Raw genomic sequence first — 17563 nt, 5'->3', positions numbered from 1 at the left:
GCTTCAAGCTCTTCAATTCGCTTTCTTGCAGTAGTAAGCTCTTCATCTCTCTCAGACTTCATTTGTTGTGCTAATCCTATTCCTATGCATTTAAAAGGGGAACCAGAACCTCTTGTTCTTGATCCATTCTTTTCTAGTTTCTTTGATGGTGAATTTGAGATGTGGGAAACAAAAACATCTGATTTGAGTTGGTCAGCAACAGCCATTGCCTCCAATGCTTTAAACTGTTTTTTGAAGTTAAGATTGTAAAAAAAAATATCAAGAATTTAATCAAAAAAATCTAACTATTGTTTACTGTTTGTTTGTATTCTCTAGCTTGAGCTTTAGCATGCAGATTAAGCTCAGAAATGTGAGCTTTATGTTGGACAATCTGAGAAAAAAATTAAAAAAGAATAAAAATACAGGTTAAATTAGTTAACTTACATATGGGTTTAATCAGATACAAGAAAAAAGAGAAGAACTTGCACCTCTTTATCTTTGTTGGCAATCTCTTTTTCAAGAAGTTCATCCACATATGCCATGAATCATGATCACGAAATTCAGATTAGGGTTTATAACATGCATTACAAGTATCTTCTTCTACAAGAAGCTGATTATTGGCATCATCAAACTGTTCCCTTTCTTCTGTGGCATTTCGAAGACGACCATTTACAACAACCAGCAAGTTTTTGACCTAAAACATGGAGTTACTTTCAGACAATCACACTGACATATATATATATATATATATATATATATATATATATATATATATATATATATATATTTGATGCTCATTAATAAGAAGGCTGAAGGCACCTTCTTTAATTCAGTTTCAAGTTTGTCTCTTTGCTTTTCAAGTTCATTAATTTCAGCTCCCAACTCCTGGAAATTGCAATGACATTTTCAGACTTCTTGAAGTGTTTCATAATATGAGAATTTGAAAGGGTATCTAGGTATCCTTTATGCATAGTTTATTGCTTATCCTAAAAGCTAAATTCAATAAAAAAAAATATATAAACTTAAGGTGCAAAATTATATTTAAATAACAAACAAAAAAATTCAATCCCTGTGGTTAGTGTATTTTGGTCCATAGCTAGAGCTCATTTAGTTCTTGAATTGAAATTCAATAAACTCCTCTCTCATTTGAAATCAAATTTGTATTCTGATTTTCTATTTCTATCAGTTTGTATGTATGAGTTTTACCATTTGTCTATGTTTTATGAATTTTTTCTTCCATCTTAAAAGAGTTATTGCATCTACTAAGCGTTTGTAATGTTTGATTCCAGGGAAAGAGATTATAAAACTGGGTTTTGATTATGAATCTAAATATATTTTGTATTGAGTTTAGATTGGATTTTTGGGATTATGTTGGAAATTGTTTGATTTAGGGTGCTTGAGAATGGAGATGAAGAAGATGAAAGAGACAAGGGAAAAATGGTCATTTTGAGAAATTCAACAGCTAGGCTATTAAATTTAACAATCCAAGAACATAAAAAAAAGGTGTTATCAAATTGCAGCTTGCATCACTCTCGAGACTGCACTCTATTTCTTTCTTTTTCACATGGGAAGGAGATGCACTAGGACTAAAAAAAATTAAAATGTTGCATTAGTCTATTTCAGATCAGGGTTTTGTTTGTGTGTACCACAAAGATAAGTCAAAAGAAAGTCTCTTTGTGTTTACCCTTATCTCTTTCTCTTTCTCTTTCTCTTTCCCTCTCTATCTTCTTTTTCTCCAACTCATGTTCTTTTTCCCTTTGTTGCTTTTCCTTCTCTTTTTCTCTATGTTGTTCTTGCTCAATTCTCTTTTCTCTTTCTCTATATTGTCTTTCCTGTTCCTTTTCTCTTTCTGGACATAATTAGAGAGTCCAGGTCCCTCCAAATGTTGCAGGTATATATGTTTTCTCCTTTACAGTATTGTGAAAGGAAAAATATATAACCACACATAAATGCAAATATGACGATAATAGTCCCTTGAATATATATATATATATATATATATATATATATATATATATATATATATATATAACTACAAATTATTTCTTTAATAATGTTAAAAGATTCATTTTTTTTAATAATGATTACAGGGACATGGATGTCCGGTTGGGTTGCCTGGAATCATGGTGAGAATTTTTTGGCCTCCTCGGACTACAGTGGCCCTGTCATTGTGTGGAAGAGAGCAAAGACAAATGACAAAAAGTAGACATATGTCTGAGTAAAGTTACAAAAATACCCTCAATTTAAAGTTTACACATACGAAGAAACTTTTTTACTACTTCAATACACTTGTTAACCATCAATAATCAGAAAATTTATGATCATGATCATCTTTTCCCAATGCCACCAAACAAGTAATATTTTCCATTTTAACTCTGCAGAAAAGGCATACAGTTTTGTGGACTTAGCAGAAAAAATTAAAAGAAATAGGTCATGTACCTGTCTCAAACAAGTAATCCACCTCTAATATTTCAACGGTCATGTGATTTTGGGAAATCCCGAGATGTTGGAAAGCTATACAACCAAATAATCATATAGATCTAAATTATTGTAGCTTTAAATAATCAGAATCGTAATTAGATAATCATTTGATTAAAGCTTTAAATAATCAAAATCGTAAATAATCAGAATCGTAATTAGATAATCATTTGATTAAGTATACCATGGAGTAATCAATGCAACAACACCAATAGGTTCCCTTATAAGATGACACTTAAATGTATCCATTGGAAGACTAACAGATGCATTTTGCTTTCTATCCAACTCTTCAGCAAGATCAGCATTGTAATCAAAGCATCCAGCAACATCATCCTAAATGATTAAATGTCATATACTAGCAAGTTTGTTAATGAACCTAGTTATACGCAATTAACATACCATATCCCAAGCTGCTTCTTCAAGTGGTTTGCCACAATCGATGGCTTCAAGTTTTGCCAATTCAGATTTTTTTTCTCCACTATTTGTATATAGAACTTATGAATTTGAGACAAAGAAGATGTAGTAACGGATAACCACACACAAACACCTTTGAATCAATAGCACGCAAATACTTGGCATGATGAGCTCCTGATGTTGATGCCCACTCTTTCCCTCCATTACGTTTAAGAGCTTTGTGAGCAACATCCACAACAACGTTAACATCTTCTTTTGTAGCAGCTGGAACATCCCCTGAACACAATATTTCGAACATAACCAAGTTAACATACAAAAACCCTAACAACTTACACAGCCATGATATTAATAACAGATGTGCAAATCGCAAAAACATAATCTTCCCTGAATTCATTGAATCTTCTGAGTTTTTATTCACTGATATTGCATTCTTGAGGTCAATAGAAGGCATCAAATTCGAATCTTGACTTGTGTTCATATGATGAATAAACATATAAGCAAACTCAAAGAAGAAGATGATAAATGGAAGGAGAATAGGGGTGATGGTTGAGTACACGAGTCCAAGCAAGAAGTACCATTGTAATCGAGGCTCGGTTATAGGCCAAAGCAATGAACCAGGATCCATGGTTTCCTCTGTCTTCTCTGGGATGGTGACTGATCCAAGAACTCTTTTAGTTGTTGAAGCGCGGTTCCAGTTATGATGCTTCCGATAAACACGTTGAGATGTAAAAAAAGATGAAAGAGATTAGAATGTCGCATACGAAGATACTTCCTCCATATGGAGCCTAAATAGAACTTGGATCAAAGAGATTAGAAGGTCGCATACAAATAGTATAAAGCAAAGAATAATTTGATTTATTACCGATATATCTTTGAGGAGGTGAAGTGTGAAGAAAGCTATGGGGGCTAGGTTTCCTTTACGATTCTAGGGTTTCATGAATTGTGTTAATCGAACGATATAGCCCAGGCGACAACTGCTTGCTCTTTCATGGGATCTTCTTTGAGAATTTTAACAAACACCGAGCATACACCGGCATTCAACGCTCTCAGGATTACGACCTAGCAATCTGATTGCAGACGCAACGTTCTCCTGACCTTCTGGGGATCGAGAAATGAAGGAGAAAATTTAGAGAGAAAAAAAAAGTCTGAGAACCATTTGAAGAAGTTAACGAATTCAGATGAGAAATTTGGGCTCGTATGAAGTTGTATCTCTTCCGTCGAGAACCCCTGTGGGTTTGATCTGTTCAAAAGACGGGATTATATTGCGATTTTATTGTGGGAAAAAAGAGGATTGGTGATGTTATTAGGGTTTTTTTGGGTATTAGAGTGAGAGAGATAGAGAGAGAAAGAGAGAGAGAGAGAGAGAAGAACGATGGAAATATGGCAGAGGGTAACAATGGCGGCCTTTCAAACTTTTGGGATTTTCGTTTCCCCCTAGGTGCAAAAGAAAAGAACGTGCCTTTCATTAAAAAAATATAAAGCGACATTTCTAGACGACACCCATTTTTAAATAAGTGCCCTCCGTGTTTTTATTTTTTTTTTGTTCGACATTAATGTTAGGGCACGCATAAAAGCGTGTCCACTATCCTTCAAATTTTAAAAGAGAGAACATTATTTTAGGGCACACGTTTTTGCGTATCGTAAATCACCGCGTGTCATTGTTTGCGCGTCATTACAGGGTTGTTTTCTAGTAGTGTGCAGTTTGTGCGAATTTACATTTTCTGCCCAGTTTCGCAAATGGGGGAGAATTTCGCATATTTGGTTGTTTTTGTTGCAACGGGTCCCTGTAGAATTCAGAAAGTTACATTTTTTACCTGGATTTTGGAAAATCTTGCAACTTTCACCCAAAAAGTCAAAAAAATTTCACAAATCGAAAATTTTTTGTGGCTTTTTCGTGATTGTTTTTCCGTGCAAGATTTTTGGTGATTCATTTTTGGTACACATCAAGGGGAAGTATTGTGAAGTTTATTCCTCGGGCGCTTCTCACCCTTAATGGATTTTATAATCATTTTTTGATTATAAAAAGGAGGAGAATGATGGTTATTCGAAGCTTCTCAGGTTTGTCGAATATTCATTTGCGAATTTGAAGACCGGTGTTACTTCGAGGGGAGTTTTGTCTTGATCGCGCTAGCTCGTTGGAGACTAAAGTCGGGGCATCCAATCCTAACTTTGAGGGGGAGAATCTTAGGGTGCAAAGTCACGCTTGGATGAGGCTTTACCCACTTGTATGTGTAATGAGTTGATTTTCCTTAATAAGAAAGTGAGTGGCACTCATTTTATGTAAGGAACCATTTGGAGTGTTAAACTAGAGAGAGAAATTGTGTACAAACCCATTTGTATATTCTTTCTAGATCTAATATGAGCTTACAAAGATTTATTTACTCTTTGTGTTCCTGAGTTTACATGATGATTCACTAGATCTTTCATATTCCACACATGACATCATAATCAACACCACTACACTGTCACTTTGTCCTACTACTAGGTTCTATAAAATGGGTTTCTTTATAAGACTATAACCATAACCTATCATTAGGTGAGTCGTTGTCACGCCCCAAAACCAAATTGGCGGAAACATTTGGGTGTGGAGGACGTCATGTACAGTATCATAACAATGCACAATAGTAAAACAAGCAACAACATCCTCCATTGCATTAATAGTATAATTTATACATGTGTTCTGTGTATAGTTTGTAAAACACCAAAAATATGTAATCAAAATAAAGAAAGATGAGTCTTGAATATGCTTCGTCTTCTCAAAACCTGGTCAACTGTACCTATCTACTGGTGACCTGAGAATACAAGTTAGTTTGAAAGAGTAGATCAACATTTAAGCTGGTGAGTTCATAAGTATTTTAGTGTCAAAATTTTGCATTACTTTAATGAAAATTTTTGTAATTGTTTTGATGTAAATGATTCTATACTTCCTAGAAAATCCTATAATTTCTACTAAAAGTAGTCTTCTACCAAGACTCGACTGTTTTGTATGTTTGTTTCTATTTGAAAAATGATGTAAGATGTATGTTTGTACTTGTAATAGTATAAATGTTGTTTTCCATATTTGTAAAACTATCTTCACACGAAAAATAGTATGTATTTCTTACGTGAGTATATCACAACATGAATGTAATGGAAAAATGAAAGTGTATAGTAATGTTGCTTAAAACAACTACTAAAGCACTAACTACCTTAAAACTAAATTTTTAATTAAGGTTAAAATGTGATGTGGTTATAACCATACTGATTGAATAGTATTTAACACGACGACCTACTGGCGTCGAAACTGGTGTGACAATTGTCACCCCTTGGCTTGTCTGTCGGACTATAGCTAACAGTTGAGATGTGGGATTGTCAGTCTCGTATAGATCTATACACATAATGCCCGCTCTCCCTCTAGGGGACTCTGGTTACAAAATGCGACATAACAAGTATATTGATATGCCGTCAAGTAGTGGTTTCACACTATTGTTATCTTGTTCTTGTTATAGTATGTTCCTTTCTGTTCTTGTTTATAGTGTGTATCAATTGAATCACGTATGAACTGATTCATGTAAGTTTCATTGTTCTAGAAATAGTAAGTAGTAATCCTCTAAACTATACCTATTATAGTTTACTAGTATGATTGTTTGACTATTACTGATGTATAGAAAAGACTCTATTACTCACTAAGCAACTAAATAAAGTATAATCCTTAAAAATGGGTTTAATATGCACATATCGATTCAATAAGTATAACTATGATTTAACCAACATTCGGACTAGTGATCCTACCCCGAGCCCACAACCAAACAAGGAAAAGGATTCAAGGTATCTAGCAATAGTCCTAAGTCTGTTAAAGCATTACTTATACGTAAATAGATAGACAAATATGATTTGATATAAAAGCTTTTAAAGAGTTTTCAACAAGTTTGAGTATAAGAAATCCTTTTGAATGTCGTTTTCACATGTAAGTGATTAACACAATTTCAATGTGTTATACTTGTACTCCCCCCCCCCCTAAAGTCATTTAAAATTATTTAAAAGCATAGTTGTAGGGGTATGAACTCACCTGTAGTGAGTGATTCGAACAAAAGATCGATATAGGATGCTAAGTATGCTAAGTGAAGTCCCGAGCACAAACGAATCCTGTTAAGCATATAATGACACATATATGTATACAATTAGTGTATATAACAACTAACATGCTAAGGTAAACAACCTTAGGAACTAGGAAACACTTGCAATGAAGTGTTACAATCACATATGATTTGTTGAAGGGAGTTTACGGACACACAAGGAAGTGTTCACAGCCTTAGTATGGTTCACGGCCATGGATGAAGGGTTCACGGCCAAACCATGATCCTATGAAGGTTTCACGAACGTGAAATCTTGAAGAATCATGCCAAAGAGGTGTTTGTTTCATGGGGATGCTAGTGTTTCTAATGGACAACTAGAAGATGAATGAGCTACTTACGATTTGGAAGCCTTTAGAGTGTTCACGGCCCAAGAACAAGTGTTTGTTCTTGGTGTTCTTGGTGAAGAATATGGTGATTTGAAGATCTTGAAGGAAAATTGAAGACTTCAAGGATGTTATCAAAAGGCTTCATGTGAATAAGAAGAATAACTAGTAAAAAGGGGTGTAACACTTATGTTTTTGAAGAGAATGGAGGGTTTCCCTTGATGATACTTGAGAGAGTTTGAGAGTTCTTGGTTGGAAGTTGTGAGAAACCAAGAAAAATGAAGGAAATCTATACTTGTAGTGAGGGGTTCACGGCCAAACTTGGGTTCACGACCGTGAACCTAGTTTGTGGCCGTGAACATCCCTTGTTGATGTTTTTTGCTCGAATGCATTCCATGGATCCATTACTCACACTTCTTAGTATCAAATCCTGAGTGTACAAGGCTTAAAAACTCATAAAATAACTCTTAACATAACTAGAAGATAACAGAAACAAGTCAAACTTTTGATTGATTTGCTTGACTTACAAGATAGAAACTTATAGGTTGTCACACTTGTGACACTAACTTGTCGCTAGGTAACTTGTGACCATAACCTGTCACTAGGTAACTCATGATTGTAACTTTTCACTAGGTTTTATAACACGAATACATTCAATGACAACTAAATACGATAAATAAAATCCTTCTCATGTACCCGAAACTATAATGTTCAATACTCATTGTGGAGTATATCACAACACTAGCATATAAAATGGATTCTAATACCCTTACGCTCACTTAATGTCAATAAGCTTACTTACAACTATACACATAATAGCATCAACTGTACCAATAGTTTTTCTCAACCATATGGAATGCTAAAGCTTTCATAATAGAACTAGTAGCACTTCCATGTAACCAATAAACATAATGTACGCTAAAACTACTAGCAAAACCCTTTTTAATCTCAACTTAAGAACATAATAGTTTAAGTGATAAAACACTTAATATCAAACATTCATACATATAAAATTCATTTTCTATGAATTCATAAATATCCAAACGCAATCACCTGGCCAGTTAGTGAAAACTAACTTCTGCTTTTGTCTCTAGTATGTGTCGTCTAGCAACTCAACCTCTTGCCAAACATGTTTGGAAAATATTCCAAGTTCCTCAGGACTTGTACCAGTCTACTAAGAGTTAACCTTAGTAACCATTTGTCACCGGGCTAATTAAACTCTATATCATAATTTCTAAACGACCTAACCCCATAAGTCGTTAGCTCAATCTCATATATTTAAATACTGGGGCTCGCAGCCCTGGTCATGTAACTCAAGAATCCTATAACTGGAATCATATGTCAATATCACCATTGAGTTAATAATAACGCCATACCATGACTTTAATAATTACATTGGGTTTTAAAAACCATAAAAAATTAACGCTATATAAACATAATTATGTACTACCGGGTCAAGAGAATACCTTATTGCGTTCAACGATCGTACAATCACTAACCGGCCTCACGACTTTTGTCTCTAAGTCGTAATTGTCTTTCTCCGAATTTGATATTAATTCCCATATAGTGACGTTAAAACATGTTACTAAAGGCTACACAACCTTACGCAATCGTTCAGAGCTCTATCGGAAAACCTCACAACAAATGACAAAAACATATATATATATATATATATATATATATATATATATATATATATATATATATATATATTCTTAGTCATTGCGTTGCGGCCAACATGCTACCGTGTCGTGGTGGCATGCCGAGTTCCACACATAGACACATGTCCCACCTCTCACTGTGTGTCACTCTCCAGATGACATGTGTCCTCATGAATCACCACACCTCCACGTCTTGGCAACCATGTGATCGCGCCGCGTAGCGCCGCACTTTAACTGTTTGACTTTAACTTTCATTGAATTTTTAAAAATATAAACGTACTTTTATATCAACTTCAAACGACCATAACTTTATCAAATGAACTCCATATTTCAAGAAACTTTATAAACACAAAGTCTTTTCAGTGTGAACTATAATTTTCTTAATATTACTCTTGCAAAGAGTAAATCGATTCTCAAATTTACGAGTCATTATAGTGGAATTTTGAAATAAATTAAGATTGCATAAATTATTTCATAAAGAAACTCAGGTTGTTTCTATTCTATGGATTAAGCGTTATAGTAGTATGAAGTCTATCAAAGTGGTTTGAGTTGGTGTATTATCCTACAAATGGTCTCTAATATAAATATGGTAAATTGCATCATCCAAGTGGTTTAGGTGAACATGGTTAAAGTGGTGTATTAGCCCACAAATGGTACCACTAATGTAAATAATGTAAAATGCACCATCTAAGTGGTTCACGTAAAGTCGTTCAAGGTCTACGTAGGAGGTCAATCATGGAATATTAGTAATATTTCAGGGTGATATTACTATTTTGGGGTGTTGGTGTTTGAACCATAAACCTCATATATGAAATTACATAGCTCAAGCATTAGGTTCCCATCATTTGTTAGTGGCTCTAATGTTATATATATATATATATATATATATATATATATATATATATATATATATATATATAGAGAGAGAGAGAGAGAGAGAGAGAGAGATATGTAGGTTAAATTGAATATATATATATATATATATATATATATATATATATATATTAAACAAAACATAATTATCTAAATATTTGATGCTTTAAATAACTAAAGATATAGTTTTGTGATATTTATAAACAGTAATAATTATTTTATAGTTTGTAAATACAACTGTCAAGATAATCGTTAAATATCATTTTTACTTACAAATGATATTTTTACTGCTTTATTAACTTGTACATTATTTTAGTATTGATTTTGTATTGGGTAAAACCTAGTTTTTGTCAAAAATAAAGTCGTTATGCTGCCTAATTTTTGTTAGAATATTTTTGTTGTAGTTTTTGTACAAAAAGTGAACAATAAGTCTAGTAAATTTTATAACTAAACGTGTAGGACACGTTATCACACTTTTTGAATGATTTGAACTGGACAAATGAACTAGAACGATTAGAACTAGAATGGATTGAATGGAGCAAATGAACTAGAAGATTTGAACTGAATAAATGAACTAGAAATGTTTTAACTGAACAAATGAACTAGAACGATTTGAACTGGAATGGTTTGAACTAAATGGATGAACTAGATCGGTTTGAATTGAACGGATGAATGATAAGTCTAGTAACTTTATGTAACACCGTGATTTTTCACCCCAAATTTTTCTTTTATTTCTAACCAATGTATATTAGAAAACGTTAGCGGAAGTCTTATTCATAAAACATCAACAGTGTTACTTAGAAAAATCTTTCAAAAATAACCCATAAAAATCCAAAGTTGTAATAAACCCAACCAAAATAAACATCAAAATCAAGTGTAAATGAAACATCACAAGAACTCTCAAACTGGTATCATCACTACTAATCAAATGACCATAACTACCCATAAGATCCCCACCTCATTAGGCCATCAATATCAAGCTACTTGTATCAATGCAAAAGCCACAACAATGAGCAAGATACAAGTGTCAGCATCAGCACAGTGAGTACATCGGTCATGTTAAGTCATGCAATCACATCAATCCATGCAATATACATCAGCGCAGTGAGCCAATAAGCATGAAAATAAAGCATATATATATATATATATATATATATATATATATATATATATATGTATATCATGTTAAGTCATGCAATCACATCAATCTATGCAATGTACATCGGTAGTTATTAATATATATGTGTATATGTTCTTCCGAACATTCTTTCATTGTGGTAATTGTTAATTGTTTGCTTCTCTTTAATTACTATTAAAGACCGTTTTTGCTACTAAGATGACCTAGCAACCCAGTGCACTAAATGGGGTGCGACTCCCACCCGTAACATTGTCCCTTGCTCAAAGTCTTCACTACTCCGACTATGAACATACAAAAATAATGCGTTGTCATTCGAGGGTGGTATTCGGTACCTCTATGAGCATACCTACACCTAAAGGTGATGCTTGATCCGGCACATCCGAGTTGCCAACATCACTCCAATTCCCGTACGCCAAGTACACCAGAACCATGCCTTGAAATGGTCAGCTAGAAAAACATTTAACATTGAATTGGCTTAAGCTCTTTTCCTCCATCAATATCCTTCCATCACAATATCTCGTAAGGGCACATACCTACATTAGGTTACTACCCTTTTAACCCCGTTGTGTTTATTCCCCTTTTTTATTGCATTAATTAGATAATTAATTAATTCTCTCATATGGTCAAAACACACATATCACCAATATCATTATGTAATCATGCTAGTGCATTGTTAATGTACTTAATCCATGACATACAACATCTTCCAAACACAAATCAAAGGTACATCAACACAAATATACATAGCATCAAGTGGTAGCATGTAAAGAGATACACCTTTCAACAAGACAACTTCTATCATGCATATCCTAGTTTAATTCAAAAGTGACAAAATAGAAATATAACATGCATATCATCACAATTTATCCACACACAAAGTCCTCACTTCTAGCATGGACCTAACTCTCTCAATTTATACCAAAAGGGTAATTTAAGAACTCTAGCATACAAGGTTCCTAAATTCAATTTCATCATCAATATCTCTACATGTTTAGGTATTATATAACTCTTGACATTCAGTTAAAAACATCACATACCATCAAATAGACAAGAACATAAATGTAGGAGCATGCTATCCTTCCAAATTAGTGCTTAAACTACACAAGAAATGACTCACCTTTGTAAAAAAAAAAAAAAAAAAAAAAGCACCCTTTCTACACTTCAATTTTTGTAGTACTTGAGGTATCAATCTTTCCCTTAATAAGACACAAATAATTAGATCACAAGAAGTCTACAGGATCAAAGATAGCTATTTTATACCTCAAACTTGTAAACTAGTTACTAGGCTAAATTCTCAGATTTTGACCATAATAGCAGCATGTTCAAGGCCATTTTAGCGCAACCAAAGCCTAAAAATGTTACAATCCTTTTCCTTTTCCATATTATATTATATTGGATTCTTTTATTTTCAGAAAGTAATCGCACAGGTTCTTACGATTGTTCTATATTTTGCTTTGAATTATACAAAATTGCATATTCATGCAGCTAATTTCTGACTAGTCTGTGAAAAAGATGATTTTCACCTTGGTTAGAGAAAACATCAGGTCCTAAGAAAAATCAGGGACACATTAGACTCAAATTTTCAACTTTGATAGTTTAAGGATCTAAAATCCAAGTCCCGATTATTTTTCTATATTTTTTACAAAACAGGGGCAAAATAGCAATTTTCCTACAATTCCCAACTTTGAGCTTTAAGGGTTAATTGAGAACTTAACCTATTAAGCCACAACCAAAATTGACTATAAACATGGGAATAGTAGCAATATGTCAATAAGTTAAAAAGAACAAATTCAATCACAAACCACGACTCAAAGTATATTGTTAAAAGAGAACACACCATTAAGGGCTTGAGTTTCCTCCACCATTAAGCCACATATAAAGACCTTTACAAACTATTTTGAAGGCCTTTTGAATGGTTCAAAACATGGTCTTTTTACAGAAAAACATCACACAAGAATCCATGAGAATTAGAGTGAAAGAAATCATGATTGAAGACACCAAAAAGAAGACAGTTAATCTACAATTGTAACCAATTCTTACTCACCAATAATCACATATATGAGTGTTCAAACAATATTTTTCACATCCATAACCCATCAAAAAAACATAAAACATGTTCGGGGATTAATCACATAAAATCTCAAGGATTGGAAATAAGAAGAAGAAGATTGCTTGAATCCAATCACTAGAAATTGAAACATATACTCAAAAGGCGAGTTAAAGAAAGGAACTACCAGATTATATGAGTCAGTTTCACAACATCAATACACCTTCAAGAATCGACACTTGCAGCCCCTTCTTTCCCCCTTCCTTATCGGTTCGTTCTTCCTTTCTCCATCCTAACTCGTGGTTATTATTATTATTATTTGCTATTGTTGAGCAATCCAACTCCAAAGGAACAACCAATGATTGATTTTGATTTGCTTCTTTAATCCTTGCGTAATGGCCATAGGAAACGGACTTAACCCTTCATCTTGTCGATTGCATTCACGAAGGGTTAATTGCAATTTTCATTTTATCCCCTTAGATTTCCATGAATTAATTCAAAATACTCATAAACCTAATAATTTGACATTTTAAGTTCCTCTTAATAACCATTTAACCCCTCAATTCCATTTATACCCCTTAATGAATTATTTACCTCAATTTCCCACAAAATCATTTAATTAAATAATATGACCATTAAACGTAAATTATTTTTTTAGATCTTACTTAAATATCTTTTTTTTAAATTTATATAAGTTCATACGGTTAGAATTGAAATAACTTTACCACCACTAATGCTCAAATAACGGAAGACTAATGTCATTTATGAAAGGATTTCTGGATCGTTATACTTTATAACTTAAAGTTTAAGACACGTAATCACACTCTTTTAGAGCTATTTAAATTTGGGTGTACTATATGAGTTAAACTCTTCATCAACTAAGAACAAAAATAAATAAAGCCCTTTGTGTTATAACTGTTAATCCTTAAGGAGTGAGGAACGTTTTGTATAGATCTATACAGTATGAACTCCCTGCCTATGGTTTTTAGCTACAACCTATGTCTAACGAATCGAAATAGGAGAAAATGTTCATTCTCTAAATATCTTTCATCATGTGGATAAAACATTGGTGGTATTATCGGCGCACCACTTATAGTGCCATAATGATTTTCTCGACACACAACTTGTAGATCCATACTGATATTCTTGGCACACAACTTGTAGTGACATAGTGATATTCTCGGCACATCACTTGTAGTGCCATAAAGAGGTTTAATCATCATTATCCTGGTTATAGGCTCATCCTAGTCCCAGAGTACACTCTAAAAGCAATAAATTAAGTTGAAAGAGATTTTAAGTTAATTTATTGAATACTTGTAAAAGTTTACAAACAAGTTTGTATTTGATTAGTTTGGGTAAGAACTTTTAATCAAGATTATCAAAATGAAAGGAATCACGTAAACACATAAGTAGGGTAAGTACTTATAGTCTCAAATTAATATACTTTTTGGTCAAAAAAGTAAACTTGTTTATACATGTGACATCCCCAATTTCACGGCCAAAAAAGATCGACTTGTTTATTCTTTATTTAAAATTAGAGTATCCTTTTTAAGGATAATATTGTGGAATTTGTTCCCAAAAAAATATGATAAGTATATTATCAAAGCATTTCCGAAGAAACTTATTTTCATTATATTAAAAACATGGGATGTCGTTGTCAATAGAATGCATAATCATAAACAGAAATAGTACATGTCTTACAAACATTTATTATTCTAATGGCCTATAATCTATAGATCTCTCATCTGATCATCACACATATGCTCTTTTGCCACTACCTGTAAAACAAGAAAGTGAGTAGGTCAGGATTGGGGGTCTGGTGTCACACCCCCGGTCGACGGTGGAAATGTCGAGCTGTACGACATCATCATGGTTTACAGTTATCGTTTACATTGAACAATATAAAATTATAACACAAATGTTATTTTTTTATTACATATCGTACTAAGTTTTTAGAATACGAGAAACCAAAAATTACAAGTCGTGCTTAATTAGATAAGTACAATAGAGATAAAGAGTGCTTCGAGGATCCCATGAATGTTTCCCAAAAGATTGATGTTGGGAATAAATACGATATGACGAATGTGGAATATCAAGAACAATCAAGAATCAATCACCATAACATGCAAGTAATCTGATAATGATTTTTGTGTATATTGATTAAGATATGAACATACAGAGAAAAACCTAATCTGGAAAAAGTTTACACCAAAAGTAAACCTAATGATTATTTATAGGGAACAATAAATATATACCATAAATATAAAACTAAGGTCTTAATATAAAACCAATGTCTTAGAAGAGCTCAATTAAGAACTTCTACTGTAAAGGCACCGTAGAGAATCATAAAACGATTAACCCTAAAAAGGCTTCCCTAAATAACCAAACATGTCAAATCAGTTTCAATATCTCAAATACTCAATAATTAAAACGACCGACTCTTATTTTCCTAAGAATACATGGTATTTTAAAAATGTCAACATAAAGTTGGTGACTTCATAGGTTTGTATATTTGTATCAATGTACTTTTTTTTTAAAAAAAAAAATTATAGACATTTTTATCGTATATAAGTATTTTCAAACTTATATTTATATGTGTATTTTATTTCCAAAAGTACTTGTTTTATCTTATATAAGTATTTTCAAACTTATATTTTTATTTGCTTTTAGGCGTGTTTAGCAATGTTACATGGGTTCCCATAATCGAGCTACGGACGAGTTGTTGCCCCTCACGACGCTTCATCGGACGACATAGTGTTTAGACAGTTATCACCCGTGACTTGACAGTCGATGGTTGTAGCAAGCAACCGCAGGTGGGTGTGTCGGCCCGTATAGATCTATACATAACTCTCCCGCTCACTTAAGATTTAACGATTACAAGTAGGCGACTTTGCTAAGTATTACACTTAGGTGATGAATGAGTCTCATTTACACCCTTCAATGAGTAGCGCTAAAAGTTGTAGTTTTTTAACCTTACATGTTTATGTTTACTAGTTTATGTTATATAATTATTTAAAAAAAAAAAAGATTTTTATAATTATATCGTTAAATAATTTTCTAAAACTTAAATAGACAGAGTAACAGCAGTGTCTAATAATTTATTCATAGACTAACGGCAATGCATAATATAATTTTATATTATGTGGGCTTAGTAACGGCAATGCATAATACAATTTTATATTATATGGGTAGAGTAATGGTAATAATATAATTTTATATTATGCGGGTAGCGTAACGATAGTTTTTACTAAATTTATATATGTAAACGACTGGTTTAATAGTAAATTGTTATAACGATTATGTAACTAAATTATATAAGCAATATAAACAATTTACTATTTATATAAACAAATAATATAAAACATGTATCCTCTCCGAAATTTGATAAAAAGTTTAAAATAAGGCTCCGAAACTCACCCTTAAAGCGAAAGTTCCCACGATTAGTCTTTGATCTTTTTCCATTTGAAATTGTCGTCTTGCAAACTAATATCTATCTTTTCTCAAAGTTTTCTTTAAAATTGTGTTCTATTTATATTCAATTTTAAATATTAATTGTCGAGTAATTGCTTAGTCATTTACTACGAATGACCACATAGCACTTTTAGAACTCTAAACGTATCATTTACTAGGCATCCATTTTACCCTTAAATTTCTTATCCTTACACGTAGATACTTTCTTTCGGCTCTCACTAGTTCCTTGCTAGTGATTGTCTTTTTAATAAAATTGCCGATTCAAAAAAACATAGATACTTTTTTACATATCTAAGATTCCAAAATATCCTCTCTATTTGTCATTTATGTATAATAATAATTAAATTAATACCTCCCTCCCTTATAACTTCAAATCGACATATATTCATGCAGAAATATTTCGTCCTTTAATATATATAATACACATATATTATTGTTTAAAATTAATGAAATTTCTATAATAAAAATATATGTGCATGTTTATTTTATAATAAATACACAATTGATCAAACTAATAAATTAATAACTTATAAAATATTTAATTTTATATATATATATATATATATATATATATATATATATATATATATATATATATATATATGGGTAAAGTGAATATACCTAACAACCTTATATAAACTTAGATACCTAACTCCATAATACTACATCAGTTTGTATCATATTTACATTGTAATTGTCTAAGGTTTTTAAATTTCAACCTCATAACTTAATTACTTCCAAAAATTTTGGACTTTCATCAATATCTTTCTTTTACATCACGTCTTTCTATCGAATACCACCTGATGGGCTTCATATCCTACCGCTACAAATGAAAGGATGTAGGAAAAATATAATGATGAATTTCCAAATTTTTTTGAAGTAAATCAAGTGTAAGGATGAAGTTTAAGAACCTTGGATGATTTCAATGAAAATTTTATGCAAAATGACGTAGTTTGATGAGTTTAGGTACCTAAGTTTATATATATATATATATATATATATATATATATATATATATATATATAATGGTTATTGTAACTAAAAACAAAAAATTACCAAATATA

This window comes from Lactuca serriola, chromosome 6 (assembly GCF_051521515.1).
Source record: "Lactuca serriola cultivar US96UC23 chromosome 6, Lser_US96UC23_V15, whole genome shotgun sequence".
Classification (NCBI taxonomy): Eukaryota; Viridiplantae; Streptophyta; class Magnoliopsida; order Asterales; family Asteraceae; genus Lactuca; species Lactuca serriola.
This window is presented reverse-complemented; position numbering follows the sequence as displayed.